General features: G+C 42.8%; 1 pseudogene; it reads left to right on the top strand.

Moving 5' to 3' along the window:
- The window catches only part of LOC102518529, a 31530-nt pseudogene extending 27011 nt beyond the window's left edge, over positions 1 to 4519 (top strand).
- The last annotated feature ends 11746 nt before the right edge of the window (positions 4520 to 16265 follow it).

The following is a 16265-nucleotide window of genomic DNA, read 5'->3' as shown; positions in this document are numbered from 1 at the left end:
AAACTCCTGTTCTGCTTACGGTCCCCAAATCCTTCCTTTCAAAGAATCTTGGCTGCAAGAGACTGAGGTGAAGCAAATCTTTTCTCGCATTTAAAACATTAGCCCAAATTTCAAACTTTTAACTGTGGTGGACTGAATAGCCTCACTTTCACACTTAGATGTGTTTTTATATGCTACCACCTTCCAGAAGAGTGAGGCGTTTGCTTCCTGTTTCATAAAGGAAATGAAATGGGTTAAACAAGAAATCCGTCCCTTTCGGAAATAAAATGCTCCTTGGTTGTTGCAAAGATGATTTGTATGTCTTCTAAATAGCGGGGAACGCTTGCCGAAACTAAACCCACAGACGTCTCAACAGCTTTATTTGTTCACTCTATTTTGGGCTCCATTATTGAAGCAATCTCTGTTGGCAGACATTGTTCTACTAATAATTTTTTCAGCGGTTAAATTTTTTTTTTCTTCTCTTTAATGCAGTTGAACTGAGCTCATCCCTCTCAGGATAATCAGGAGTGGGGCGGGGTGGGTGGGCAAGAGGGGGATGTTATGTTCCTAACTGGATTTTGTCTTAATCCAAAATGTCCTAGAGATTCACGGATTACTCTTCACCCACATTTTAAGCATAACCAGGTTTCAACAAAGGTTTGGGATCTGAGGGACACAGAAAACTTCCCAAGGGCCCTACTGTCATTCCTTAATTCCACTGGGAGCCTCCTCTTTGAATTAAAGCAGTCTTGCAGAACTATATCCTAAGGGCTTATTAAGGATTGGAGCTTGTGTTAGGTGATTTTGAGGAGTGTTCCAAGAAGCAGGGCATTGCTCTGAATTGAATAGTATCAGAAAGTGGAGGTAATTTTATCATTGGGAACCTTAGTATTTCTTACCTAGAAGACAGGGGGCATGAAGTGAGACCACAGCTGTAATCGCTAGAAAGGCAGCGGTCACTCGTATTAGACAAGTAGAAGGGATGTTTGGTCATTTTTGTGGTTTGGACAGTGTTCGTGTTTGCTCTACATTCAGACATGATAACAGTCCACATTATTGTTGGGGAGGGGGACGTTACCCTCTTCTCCCCTTCTTGAGTTCTTGTGACTGGACTAATAATAAAATTGACATAAGACAGACTAGCAGGAGACAAAGAAACACATTAAAATTCATCTGTGTGGACGTTTCATAGAAATGGGACCTAAGAAGTGGCCAAAGCAGGCAGCTTTTATACTTTTTAGACAAAGAAACAATAAAGTTGTAAGGAATTGACAGGACGAACAAACTTAGGTTTGGGGTTCTTAATTAGTGAAGGATCTAAACAGAGTTAGGGCTTGGGTAGTAAGTTAAAGAAGTGACAAGGCTTGTTGATACAAGGCTTCTTGGCTCTAAATCCCTCTCTCTCTAGATAAAGGGTGTCATTCCACCACCACATGCAGGGAAGGCACCTTTCACATGAGAGGTTTATTTCCTGCTTCTAGGGAGACAGAGAGGAGGGTCAGGATCTCCCTCTTAAATTGGCTGTTTCTTAAATAACTAATTCAAAATAATCAGTATGCCACTGAGGCACATTTGGGGTGGCCTGCCCTGAGCCTCAACACTATCATGCTCTGATTTGGCTCCCAAAGTGATCTCATTGAGTGCTGATGGTGTGTGGGAGCCTTCCTGTTCAACAGTGGAACGCCACATCCCAGCTCCGGGTGCCTCGCCAGCTCGCAGCTCCCAGGGACTCCCAGGGGCTGCTTTTCTCTTTCTTGTTGTTCTTGCCGTTAATAATGCAATATTGTTACTGTTCAGGTTCATTTCTTGGTTTAGACAACCAAAGGGATAGACCCTGAAACAGTTAAGTGCTGACAGACGAGGAAGCCCATGCACTTAACCTGTAGGAAGGTCTGGGAGACATTAGGGCAGGGTGGAAACAGCCTCTGTGCCTTAAATGGCCCCAGTCATGACATCGCTGTGTAGCCATTGGCGAACATGGTTCTAGCTTTGAATTAAACAGGAAACGTTAAATGATACCCAGTGACTTCCTTTAAAGAAGGTAGTGAAAAAGCAATCCATTTCAGAACTAGGATGGTAAAAATCATTAAAATATTTAGGAAAAAAGTGTTCTGCATTGGAGTAGATATAGCCCCCAGACTTCAGTGATCCCATTGCACTGGGAGAGTTAAGAATACCTCTGGGGGATCCCTGGCAGATCAGAGACCCTGGGACTTGACTCTCACGCAACTCCTGGTCCTCTGGAGGAAGTAGATTCTGCTGTTGAGGGGTCTCTGATGGAATCCTATGGATCAAGTCCCTGCCCCTGGGAGATGCCAGGCTGATGGAGGAAGAATGGAACCAGTCCAGTAAGAGAGGCACGGGCCTCGCCTACCAGCAGTCGTGGGGATCATGACAGGGCTTGGCCTTCAACCTCAGGGACACAGTAGGCAGAGCTCAGCTCGGCCTTTTACTAGCAGCCAAAGTCATATGGCTCACAAAGCAGATTTTCTATAAACGTCATAATGAGAGGGAACAGCTAAAGTGAAACAACAAATACTATCTGTATATCGAATAGGAGGAGAGCCAGGGCAATGTCATGAGCTGGCTTTTAAGTGGCTTACAAGCCTGAGAAATGTCCTTGGAAGAAAAATCAGTAATTCAGCGGTTGTGGGATGTTAGTGGGAGTGTGGACAGAAGGAGGAAAGATGGAGATAAATAAAGAGAAAACAAGAGCCAACACTTATCAAGGGTTTACCATGTGCCAGGTACTGTTTTCTTTTCCATGTGTTATTGCAGTCCTCATAAAAATCCTATAAAATAGGTATTTGCCATTTTCTTCATTTTACAGAAGAGGAAACGGCGGCACAGGGATGTCAAGTAACTTTCCCAAGTTCTAGTAGGAACTGGAGTTAGGATTTGAGTCCGAACAGTCTGGTTCCAGAGTCTTGCCCTTACCCTTATATATCATGAACGGTGGTGTGGATCCTGATCAGGCAACCCCTGCAAGCGTATGGGCTCCTCAGAGAAAAGTGGAGTCTGCAAGCTGATTCTAAAATTTATATGGAAAGGCAAAAGAACTAGACTAGCCAAAACAATGTTGAAAAAGAACAGCAGTGGAGAACTCACACTACCTGATTTCTAGATTTACCATAAGCTGCAGTCGTCAAGATAGTGCGGTAGAGGAGAGAGACATATATCAGTGCGACAGAATAGAGTCCAGGAATAGGTCCATGTATATTTGATCAATTGATCTTTGGCAAAGATGCAGGGATAATTCAATGGAGAAAGGCTTTTCAAGGAATGGTGTTGGAATAACTAGATATCCACATGCAAAAAAAAAAAAAGAACCTCTATTTATACTCCATACCCTATAAAAAATGAACTCAGATCATAGATACAAATGTCAAAATTCTAAAACTTATAGAATAAAACACTGTGGCTTTGGCTTAGGCTGAGATTTCTTAGATATGACACTTAAAGCATAAAAGCAAAAATTAATAACTTGGGTTTCTTCAAAATTAAGAACTTCTGCTATCCAAAAGACTTAAAAAATGAAAAGACAAGCCACAAACTAGAAGAGAATGTTTGCAAAACATATATCTGATAAAGGACTTGAATCCAGAATATATAAAGAACCCACAAAACTCAATAATAAAAAAAAAAAATAGAGGAGGCTTTTCCACCAACAGCACTCCCAACACCCAGGGCCACAGGGAGGGCAGGGAGGAGGGCCCCAGATATCAGTCGGCCAGCTCTTGTCCCCTCCTCCCAGAGGCCTGAAAGAAGGAGTTGAAAGACCTGGCTTCCTGCATGGCCACCCTCACCAAGGAGAGTGAGCTGAAGAACAAGGAGCAGAAGGAGGAGCCACGGCAGGAGCAGGGGCCAAAGTACTCAGCAGACACTGGGAGGCTGATCCCTGCTTCCCCCGGGCCACGGCCCGCCACCACTCCCACCAGGGCCTAAAAAAACAACGCTTTGAGCAGAGATGGAGGAATCTAGACATTCATTCATCTTGCAGGATCAGGAGTTGCTGATCCTGGAGCTCCTTTCTCAAATCCTGCAAACAGACTCCTTGAATGCTATCCAGTTCTGGCTACTCTACGCTCCCCTAAAGGAGAAAGACATGGCACTAAGGGCTCCTGCAGACAGCGGTGGTGGAGTGCCTTCCCCAGCCCCTCGTCTCCATCCCCGCAGAAAAACTCCTGAACCAGCTCTAGGAAGTTCAAGAACCACCTTAAGAGAAGCAACAGCTACCCCACAGCTAATCCCCGGAGAAGATGAAGAAACCACCTCCATCAAAAAGGGAAAAACCAGAGAACAGTGGGAAAGCACAAGTTCTCCGCATGCCCTCAAGCCAGAACCCACAAGAGAAGGCATCAAAGCCAAAGGCAGAGGGCTGAGGGGTTCATGCCACTTTTCCCCTCTTGCTCAAGAGAAGCCCCTGAATTCAGAGATTCATCCCCCACCTCCTCAACAGCAATACCTGTTTTCCTATCACATGGAGCCTATTAAAATACTGTCTTCCCCTTAAGAGGACAGTTCTGCTCTCAAAAAAAAAAAAAAAAAAAAAAAAAATCAACCCAGCATTAAAAAAAAATGGGTAAAATATTTGAACAGACAATTCCCCCAAGATGATATATAGATTGTAAAAAAGCACATGCAAAAATGTTCAACGTAATTCGTCATTAGGGAAATGCAAACTTAAACCACAATGAGATCCACTACACACTTATTAGAATGGTTAAAATAAAAAACCTAACAAACCCAAGTTCTGGCGAGGATGTAAAGTGGAGTGCTCTTAACGTTGCTAGTAGAAATAGAAAATGATACTGTCTCTTCAGAAGACAGTTTGGCAGTTTTTTGTATAAAATTAAACACTTACTATTCAACCTAAAAAACGCACTCCTAGGTATTTACCCAAGAGAACTGAAAATCTGTTAATAGTAGCTTTATTCATAATTGTCAAAAACTAGAAATGACCCAAGTGTCCCTGAAGTAAAGCATGATTAATGAAAAGTGGTGCATGCATCCAGACAATGAAATTAAGCAATAAAAAGGAATGAACTCTTGGTGTACAGGACAGCATGGATGTATCTCAGTTGCCCTGAGCTTAAGTGAAGGAAGCCAGACTCAAGTCTAAATATTATATGCTTCCATTTATATGACTTTTGGAAAAAGACAAAATTATAGGGACAGAAAACAGAGCAGTGATTGCCAGGGACTAGGATGGCGGAAAGGTTGACCACAAAGAGTCAAGGAATTTTTTCGTGGCTGATGGAAGTCTTCCATATCTTGATTGTGGTAGACAATTGCAGTCGAAATTCATGACACGATACACTAAAAAGGGTGAATTTTACTGTATGCAAATTATAACTTAATATTTTAAGTGGGAGGCAGGGAGGTTGTAGCAGCTTGTGGGGTCCTGACCAGAGCTGGTGAATTGTACAAGGGATCTTTCCAGAATAGGGCCAGAGTCCTTAGAAGCTCCATCAACTATGTATTTCCAGGCCAGAGAAACCTAAACTCAAGACCCCTTGCTGGCTGCTGACTGGTGGCTTGAGACCTGAAGGTGGCCGCACTCCCCTGAGGCTCTGGTCTACATGGGGTGGGTGTAATGGGCAGCAGGAGGCAAGCAGTTCAGCTCCGGAGGGGGTGGGGACCTTCCTGACTCCCAGCATTTTTCCAGCCCACTCTTCTGGGTCCTTCAGCTGATTCTTTCCTTTTCCAAGTCACCTGGGGAGCTGTCAATCATGATGAACTGGTACTCCATCCCACCCCCACCCTAGGAACAAACACATGATAGAGCCCAGCAACTACTCCAAGTCACCGTGATTCATTCACGAAGGCATACAACCCAAGCAAGGCCAAACAGCATCTTACTGGAGACCACTAGATAGATGCTGGGAGAGAGAATTTCATTCTTCCTGGAGATTACAAAATTGGGAATATTTAGAACCAAGGCTACCACCAGTGGTTATCTTGCCTGGAGAGGGTAATCAACACAGCTGAGCGATGGCGAGGGGGCCAGGGCGCTGATAACATGCTCTGAGCCCCTGGAGCCGGTCATGCAGGGAACAAGAACCACCCCTGAACTTCCCAGTTACTGAACCGTTAAGTCCTCTTTCCTCTTGACTAGTTTCTCTCTACCTGAGGATCTTCACTGACACACAGCTAAGTCCCGCCCTGTGGTCACGTACAATTGAGTTCCATTCGGATGAGCTTAGCCAACAGTAATGAACATCTGCTTTGTGCCGGGCACTGGAGATGCTGGGCCCATGAAGACATGGTTTTTGCCCTAAAGGAACTCACAGTTTCAAGGAGAAGATAGATGTATCAGCAAATGGTAAGCAGTCAGATAAACATTAGCTAACATGAGGAGTTATTAGAACTCAGAAGCCCAGCACTCACCCTAGCCTAGGGCTTCAAACAAAGCTTCTTAGATATGACCCCTAACTAACCCTTGAATAATCACCCAAGTGGAAAGTGGGGAGGGTGGGTGTTCGGGCAGAGGCATGAGCAAAGACCTGGCAGGTTAACAGAGCATGATGTGTGCAGAGAAACACAAATCCTTGGGTTTTTCTAGAAGAGTCCATTAAAACTTTGTGTTGATGGGAATGTTCTATCTCTATGTTGTCCATTTCATAGCCTCTAGTTATTAAGTACTTGAAATGTGGATAGTGCAACTAAGAAGCTGAATTTTTTAATTTGATTTAATTTTAATTAAAATTTAAAGAGCTGCACGCAGCCAGTGGCTATCATCTTGGACATTTCAGTGACTCTGGGCAGTGACGTGCAAGGCAGGAGTGGTGAGGGACAAAGCAGGCCAGGAGAGCTCAGTGAAGGGTTACAGATGCCACTTGAAGGGTGTTGAACTTTAACCTGTAGGTGATGGAAGGTCTTTGGAGGTTGCAAACTGAAAAGTGACTTGGGTCATCTCACTGGACCAGGGGCTGAGACGGAGCAGAGGAAGACTGGACTTAGAAGGCCATTGCTATAGCTCAAGGGAAGAGTTATGAGAGTCTGAAATATGGCAAACACATAAGGGCTATTGGGGGAGGGGACTGATTCCAGAGGCTTTAAGAGGATAGATCAGCAGGACCAAGTGGTCTCTTGGTTTTGGAGGGTGGAGTTGCATCTCTTCCTTGCAAAGGTTGACAGGAAAGATGGATTCTTGGGTGGTGTGGCTTGGAAAGGGTGCTGTTCCCAGGCAGAGGGACTGGAAGTTGGGAGAGGATCCTGCAGCAGCTGCTGGATCCCAAGGTCCCACTTCCTTGCAAGGCGGGCTCTGTCAAGGTCAAAGGTGCAGGTCGAGGAATTAGGTTGCCTGGCTGTTGTTTCTTGTTAACTTGAAGGATCAGAATTTTGAAAACTACTGAGTCAGATTGTAAATACTGACACCTACTTCTATAGCACCAATTGCAGGAATGGGAAGGCTCCCAAAAGACAGAGAGGCAGTTTAAAACCTTGGGTGATTAAGAAAACACCTGAATTATTTAGTGAAATCAAAGTATCATTGAGAGTCAGAGACCACCCCATCACTGGCCCTCCCTGGGTGGTGTGAGTGGGGAGCAGGCTTCTCTTAGCTTCAGGGCAGGGCTGTGGCCTGGATTTCAGGGTGGGAATGGGGGTCCCCAAGCCTAGTAATCACAGAGATTATCCTCTATCTGAGATGGGCTGCCAAGGTTTCCTCCATCCCTGGCTTCTTATGATTCATTCATTTCCTCATCAAGTGTTTATTGAACAACTACTATGTGCCAAACCCTCTGATGGAAGCTGGGTCTATTGGGACAGAAGCCACAAACCTTGCCTTGAAGAAACTCTAAGTTCTGTGGGATGATTATAATACCGTGCATAACATTCACTGAGACCCATTATGTATGAGGCACTCTGTTGGGTGCATTTTATATGGATTTAATTTTTCAAAAACCCTACAAGGTAAGAACTGTCATGATCCCCAATTTATAGATGAGGAAACTGAGGCACAGAGACCTTAAGTAACTTACTCAAGTGTCCAGGACCTGATCACTTAAACACTTACCCTTAAATCCTGGAATAAGCAAACTTAAAATACATATGTGTATATATATACACACACATATGTATACATATACTTTTATTTTTATTGAAGCATAATTGACATGTACTATTATATTAGTTTCAGGTGTACAACATGGTGATTTGATATTTTGATATTTTTATACATTATAAAATGATCACCACTGGAATAAGCAAACTCTTGTTGAGAGACTGAATATATGAACAGACAATGCCAGACCCTATATAAAAATAGGACTCTGATCCATAAGCTACAGCATTCAGCCCAGAACACCAATGCTTTATCTACAGTAACCAGCCTAGGAAGCCAGCTTGCTGTCTGTAAGTCAGACTTGTAGGAAGTCAGACAACTATCTGACATAGCAACCAGCTCAGGAAGCCAAAATAACCCTGGTTGACAACTGGCCTCAAACAGCTAGGATATGATTAATAACTGACAGTTTCCCTGAATTTTGTCCATGCATCCAAATTAGGACCAACCAGAGGAAGCCAAGTCTGGACCCTCAACCATTCGCATAGGTTGTCCCACTTCCCCACGTCTGCAGCCTCCAGTCCCAGGACCCTGAGCCTTCACCTTTTCTGCCATAAACCTTTCCCACTCCTCTGCCTGCCTGTATGTCTCTGCCAACCACAAGTGATAGTGGCTAACTCTTGTTCATTTCCATACTGTAAAGGGCCAGATAGAAAATAGTTTTTGGCTCTTTGGGCCACACTCTCTGTACCAACTACTCAGCTCTGATGTTAGTGTGGGAAAGCAGCCATGGACAGCATGCGCGGGCATGGCTGTGTTCCGCTAAGACTTTAGCTGTAAAACAACTTGTGAGCAGGACTCAGTCCATGAGCCTTAGTTTGCTAAACTTGGTTTTAAGTGACACTGCTCCTTTAGTAAGAGTGGCACTACAAAGTCCAAGCTTCCAGAAAAAGTAGCAACATTTTTCTTTTGTAGAAGTGGGTTTCCTTTCTAAAGCACTTTTCCCTCTAAAGTATGTTCTGGGACCCAGTTTTCAATGCATGGAGGTGGGGCAGAGGTTCTCCCAAAATCTACAAACAATTCTTGGGACATCGACTGGGTGTCCTATAAATCAACTCAATTCCAATGCTATCTACTCAGAGATGGCATCAGATCCCACAGGCTGAGGGCTCAGTCCACAAGACTGCTCTCCCCACCCCCAGCCCTATCCCTTCCGACTAACTGGCTATAGATTGGAGGTTCCAACGACCCTCTGGTTAGACTTCAGACATCAGTTGCAAGTCCAGGTTGTTACTTGTACTTCTGATTGACTGGCTATAAATCAGAGGTTCCTATAACCCTCTCCTTGGGTTCAATTAATTTGTTAGAGCGGCTTACAGAACCCAGAGAAACATTTTACTTACTAGCTTACTGGTTTATCATGAAAGAATTTAACTCAGGAACAGACAGATGGAAGAGATGCATAGGGCAAGGAGAAGGTGTGGAGCTTCCATGTCCTCTCCAATCCAGGCTCATCTCTCCCCAAATCTCCACATGTTCACCAACCCAGAAGTGCTCCAAATCCCATACAGTTGGCATTTCTACCGCAGCTTCATCACATCCACGTGATCCATCATTAACTCCATTTTCAGTCCTCCCCTCTCAACAGAATGGGGGCAGGGCCGAAAATCCTAAGCTTCTAATCATGGCTTGGTCCTCTCACCCAGGAGCCACGTAGGAGCACACCCAGACTCTCCTCATTAGAACACAATTCAGCACCATCACTCGGGAAATTACAAGGGTTTCAGATGCTCTGTGTCAGGAATCAGGAACAGAGACCAACGTATATTTTCTACGATCTCACACCATGTGTTAGTTAATTTGGTCCTGCAAGATTATGAACTCTTTGAAGTTAAAGACTCAGGTTTTTCACTTTTCTGTTTCCTACAGGGCTTATGTAGCAACAGGCAGGGCACACAGTAGATTCTCAACAGATATTTGTCAAAATGTGTTGAGTTGAATTAAATCACCACAATGATTTAATAACACTGGGCACTTAAGAGGTTGTTATTCCCATTGTACAGAAGATAAAACAGAGGCTCAGAGAGTTAACTGACTGTGTTTATCTACAGGTTTTTGCACAGCAGGAATTTGGACCCTGTTTTTGAGCCCCTCTGTCTCTTGGGCAGCACAGACTCCTCCCCTGCTGCGTCAAGAGCCTCACAGAGGCCAGCTGCTGCTGATCTTCCTTTGTCTATTTGGCTGAATTCTGTGATTTTATAAACTTCTAAACACTGAACCTACCTCTCCTCTCCCATTTATCTGAAGTGACACCTTGGGGGAATGAGTCATTCTGTAAAAGCCCAGATTTCTAGGTGATGGAGTTTACCCCTTTAACCCCCAGATGGTTTAAAATGGTTTATATAGAAATCTCCCTGACATGTACCACTCTTGTCTGTCTTCTCCATCAGAAACTCCCAATGAGAATTTAGCTCTTTGTGCTAAATAAAACAAGGGCCTTGATTACAGACACCAGTGGCTGGGCTGGGAGGCGACTCCAGATGCCCTCGTGACAGCACAATGTGTGAAGTGGCAAATGACCTGCACTTCGAGGTTATTATTGTTTTTGTTTTTGTTTTTTAACAGATGTTTCTGTCTTCCCTTCAACAGTTAGGCTGTCATCTGTCACTTCATGAAGCTGAAGGGATATTTCTACCTGAAATAACATCCCTCTCTTGTAATTTGCTGTCTTTTTTACCCTATGGGCTTGTAAACCTGTTAACCAAACTTGGTTAAAACTCAGCAAGGAAGGTGTTCAGAGAGAAAACTTTTCCTTGGCCAGTTTAGGTCCAGTGATCAGAGGCCTGCAAGTTAACTGACAACAGATTCACAGGAGGGAAAATAAAACCCCAAGTTTTATTCATATGAGTGTGAGACCATTTAGATGCAGAGGTTCACTAAACATCTAGAAATAGAGGTTTATATACCAACTTAACAGGAGAAAGGGCTTCTATGGGAAGAGTAAGTGAGGCTTTTTATGGAAAACAAATGGATTTTTAAGGAAATAAATGGAAGGTTTGACAGTTTGTGATAAAGTTCATTTGTGCAATTTCTCATCCGGTGAGAGTGATTGGCCTTCTCCTGGGAGCGAAGCTTCCCGAAAGAAGGGATTTATGGCAGCTTCACTTCCAAACGTTCTGCCTTTTAGTCAGATAAGGGAAGCTCCAAAGAGGCTTTTTTCTGCAGCTACTGTATCTCAAATGTCTTCAGTTTAAAATAATCTTTATACCTGAGTGGGTCCCCACAAAGGAAAATGGGCTCTGAGTGAGGATCAAAGAAATGCATGAACTTTAGTGACATCTGTGGTGACACTTCAGAGTCATTCAAAGAGTGTTCTAATTCTTAGCCGCTTTCTGGGTAGGTGAGGTTGCCAGGAAGCCAGGTAATGGAGAGATGTCTATACAGAGATCCCTTGTGAATTCCATTTCCAGAGGGCAGCCTCCTGAAGTGCAGTGGTTTAGAGCTGGGTACATGTCTTCCCACAGCTCCAGGAGGTGCTTGCAAGGTCAGCAGCACAGTGATTACTGAGGGATACTGGGGGTTCAAGTCTTAAAACGCCATCATTAGGGCTTCATTCTTAGGCTGAGGATCCCCCCGTCCTCCAGACACTAACAAGTGACCTCCTTCTCTCTCTTCCAGTCTCTCAATTTCTCTCTACTTTTCTCTCTTTCTCTCTTATTCCCTCAAAATTCTAAGGGTAAAATAATACAAAATCAAAAAGGTACAAGGTGTGTACAGTAAAAAGTAAGTCCTCTTCCCATCCCTGTGTGCAGACCTGCCCCAGGGGTGCCCAGTGCCCAGTTTCTCAGTGCACATGTGTTTTTTATTTTTACACAAATGATAAAACACCATACACACTGCTCGGGATCTTATTTTCACTGCAACATATTAAACAATAACCATTCACATCAATACCTAAAGGAGCTTCTTTTTCTTGAAATGGATGCAATGGTACTTTATTGCATGGAAGTACTATCATCCATTTAACCAGCCTCCTGGTAATGTTATTCCTCCTACAGTTGCAAATGGCATTATCAATGGCATTAAAACAAATAGCCTTGTACAGAAGTTGTTGCCCGCATGTCCAGGCACACAAGGAAGAGTTAAGTTCTTAGAAGTGAAGTTGCTGGCTAAAGGTTATGAGAACTTTAATGCTGGATAGATATTTACGTTCTCCATTTAAAATGCAGTGTCAAGTTTGCCACCGAGTTGGGCAGATCAAGCACTGTACGAATACAGCCTCGTGAGAAAATGTCTATTACTAAGTGGAGACAACCTACTCAGCCTCTCCTTTCCAAGACAGTTTGGATTACTATATAATAAGCTTTTGATAAATGTGTGGAATTCACTGAAATGAAGGGTGCCAGAGAAATTGTGTTTTGTCTGTAAGAGGGAGAGGAGTAGACCAGATATCGGCAGCTCTAAATACAGCCTGACCGTGACCTTCTGCCTCCAGCACCCTCACCTGCTTCATTTGCCCCTCAAGCCTTCATTTTCTCTCTCTGGTCCCCTCCTGGCTTCACTTCCTTCCCCGCCCAGGTTAGCCCCCGTGTATCATTTCAACTACTTGTCAATGCCTTCAACTCATCATTTTTTCCTTCCGTGCCACATGCTCTAAACACCCCCAAATTTGTACCCTCTCCCTGCCCCTTCCAGTAGGTTACTGAGCAATGTTGGAGAAATCCTACCCTTGGGGAGATCAGAGATTTGAGATTTCCAGGCTCAGCTGGGTCCATGGCATGGCCTGATAGTCCTTCCACCTGCTTCTCACCAGCTTCTCCTTCCATTGCCCCCATTCTCGTGTCTCCATGTTCACCATGTTGACCACAGCTGACTGGGTACGGAGTCTCCCTCCTTCTCACTTCCTTGAAGACCCTGTTATTCCTTTTCTTGTGTATCTTCAACTACTTCTTCTTTGTCCATGCTTTCTTCACAGTTCACAAACCTGGCATCTAGTAGGTGCTCAATAAATCTTTATAAAATCAAATTTATTCAAGTATAATTTACAAATAAAATGGACATTTGAAATACAGTTTATTGAGTTTTGTCTAATGAATAATCCCATGTCATCACCACCCCAATCAAGGTACAGAACTTCACCATCACCCTACAAAGTGATTCCCTGCCCCTTTGAGGTGAGTCTATGACCACCCCCTCCAGGTAATTACTGATCTGATTTTAATCATCTGCCTTAGTTTCGCCTCTTCTTGAATTTCACAGAAATGGAATCATGCAATATGTTCTCTTTTGTCTCTAACTTCTTTCATTCAATTACTGTTTCTGAGATTTATCTATATTGTTGCTTGAATTGCTATTGTGTTCCTTTTTAATGTTGACTAGTATTCCATTTGATGAATATACCATCATTTGTTTGCCTAAATAGACCTGTTGGAGGACAGCTGATTGTTTCCAGATTTTGGCTAGTAGGAATAAGGTAGCTGTGAATATCTGGCCACAGATCTGGATAAATAGTTTCATTTATCTTAGGTAAATGCCTAGGAGTGGAATTATTGGATCATAGAGTAGATGTATGTTTATAAGAAACAGCCAAACTGTTTTCCAAAATGGTTATATCACTTTACATTCCCATGAACAGTTATGAGAATTCCAGTTGCTCTACATCTTCGCTAACAATTATTACTGTCAGTCTTTTAAGTTTAGTCATCCTAGTGGGTGTGAAATGGTATATGTCATTTGGTTTTAATTTACATTTCTCTGATGACTAATAATGCCATATACATTTTCATGTGCATATTGGCCATTTGTATATCTTTCTTTGTGAAGTGTCTATTCAAGTCCTTTCACTATTTTTTATTGTGTTTTTAAAACTTATGTGTGAATTTTTATATAATCTGGATACAAATCCTTTGCGGAACATGAAATACAAATATAAAGTAGGATATAGACATATCCTAGCCCATGGTTTGCCTTTTAATTTTCTTAATGATGTTGTTTGATGAAGGGAAGCTTTAAATTTTGATGAAGTACAATTTATCAATCTTTACGGTTACTGTTTTCAGAGTCCAGTCTAAGAAATCTTTGCCTACCTCAAGATTATAAAGATCTTCTCCTATGATTTTTCCTAGAAGCATTATATTTTAAGCTTCTCTGTTTAGGACCATAAACTATCCCAAATTAATTTTTGCATGTGGTAATAAGCTCATTTTTGCCTCATATGTTTATCCAGCTGTTTCAGTACAATTTGTTGAAAAAGTTTCCTTACCCTATTGAATTTCTCTGGATCCTTTGTCAAAAATCAATTAACTACTCTCCATGTTGATGCCTCATTCTATTTGGTTCTTTTTTATAAGTTCCATTTCTCTACTGAGATTACCCACTTATTTATTCATTGCATTTGTCTCTCCCCTTACATCCTTGAACATATTCATAATAGTTGTTTTAAAGTCCTTGACTGTTATGCTAGTTATCAATTTATTGCCTTTCAGAGAAAAATCAACCTTTCATGATCTGCTTTCTGATAATGAGTCAGACCCTTTAAGTATTTCTCTGTTGTAGCAACCACAACATTAATTTTTGTCAGTAGAGGAAGCTGGAGGGACTTTGTAGGTGGAAGGAGGTTTTTTCCTGGTTCCGGTGCTTCTGTTTTAGTTTGTTCACTCTTATAGCATGTCTGCCAGCCTCACATACGAAGCACAGTCCCTTGACAAGCTTGCAAGACTGGTTCCAGCCAAGTAACTAGTCACTATAGACTTCCTGATCTAGACAATACGAATCCCAGGCCTGAGGCTGCCCTGCCGATGAGTGGCTCCCAGCATCCTGACTCCCCTGTGCACACGTCTCCTAGCCTTGGCCTCTTTGTACCCCAGGTGGTTGCTTCCCACAGCCCTCCAGACATGGACACCAAACAACCCAGGCCTGACACTGCCCTGCTGCTAAGTTGGCTCCTGATGCCTTAACTCCCTCTGTATCACCCCCCACCAGCACTGGCCCACCTGCACCCTGGAAGTAAGTGTTTTCTACTTTGCACCAACTGTAAACCAGCTCTGACCTGGGCAACTCAGAGACCTTTTTACCCTTGAGTGGCCTGAAATTAAGTCTGAATCTCATGAGACCTCCCTCCCGAGGTGTTTCTTCCTTGATCCTTCTCCCTCAGTCTTGGGTTATTCTTTAGAGTCCCAACCCTACTCCAATTTTTTTTTCCTTTATAATTATTCTCCTATTATAGTTTAGAATTCTTTAAACATTTTCTGTTCAAGTTACTTCATGCTTTCTATCTCCTGGTTGGACTTCTGGTTGGTACATCTGATAATTCCACCATCTCTATCACCTTGAGGTTTATTTTTATTGACTAATTTTTCTCCTTCTTTGAATGTTGAGTAATCTTTTGTTGTATGCTGAACATTGTGTATGAGATACCAGGATGATGAAGCATTTAGAAATTGCATCATATCAAAAGTTTAAAGAAGTAGAGATGTTTGTTCTGGAGAAGATAGAGACAAGTTACAATGGGTATCTTTTGTACTGAAGGACAGCTGCTGCAGAGGGGAGAACTAAGGCCACTGAAAGGAAAGGACAGCAGCACAGGTGTCAGAAGAGATATTAGGAAGAATTCTCTGTGCTTCAGAACTTCTGCCTGAATATGAAGTGCTGGTGGTGAAGCAGAGGCTGGGTCACTGTTTACAGGGGATTTGTGGATGCATATGGTCAGACGAGGGTTCCAATGCATCTCTATAGAGCTTTTGGGAAAAGCATGGGCTTTGAAGTCAGTCAGATTTGAGTGGGGTACTCAGTTTACCACCCACCAGCAAATTACTTAACCTCTCTGTGCCTCAGTTTCTTCATCTGTTTAAAAAAAAAAAAGATGCTACCTATCTTTAGAGATAGGGCTGTTATAAGGATTAAAGTGAAAAGCCCAAGGATTTCAGGTCCTGACCTAAGGTTCTAACTGTAACCCAGCATCTTGATGCTCCTAAAAATATCTGTTGTTTTCATTTAGTCATGGCTTTAGGGGCCTTCAAGAATTCCTTTATTTGATAGGATTGGTTACCTGTTCCATATCCCCTCCCTCAACTTCTTAAAACTTCATTTCCTGCCCGAACTCTTCAACATCATAGAAGAAAACCCCACAAAACTTCCTCACCAAAAGCTCTTACCCAAACCCTTTAATTTCACAGGAAAATTCTCCTAAAGCTTCCTACTTCTACCTCCCATTTCTGTACCCCCAATATACGCTCCGTGTATATTTCTGTGAGTGCATTTACCACATTTTAAAATCTTT

Source organism: Camelus ferus, chromosome 15 (assembly GCF_009834535.1).
Source record: "Camelus ferus isolate YT-003-E chromosome 15, BCGSAC_Cfer_1.0, whole genome shotgun sequence".
Lineage (NCBI taxonomy): Eukaryota > Metazoa > Chordata > Mammalia > Artiodactyla > Camelidae > Camelus > Camelus ferus.
Note: the sequence above shows the minus strand (reverse complement) of the source record. Positions and strands in the feature narration are given on the sequence as shown.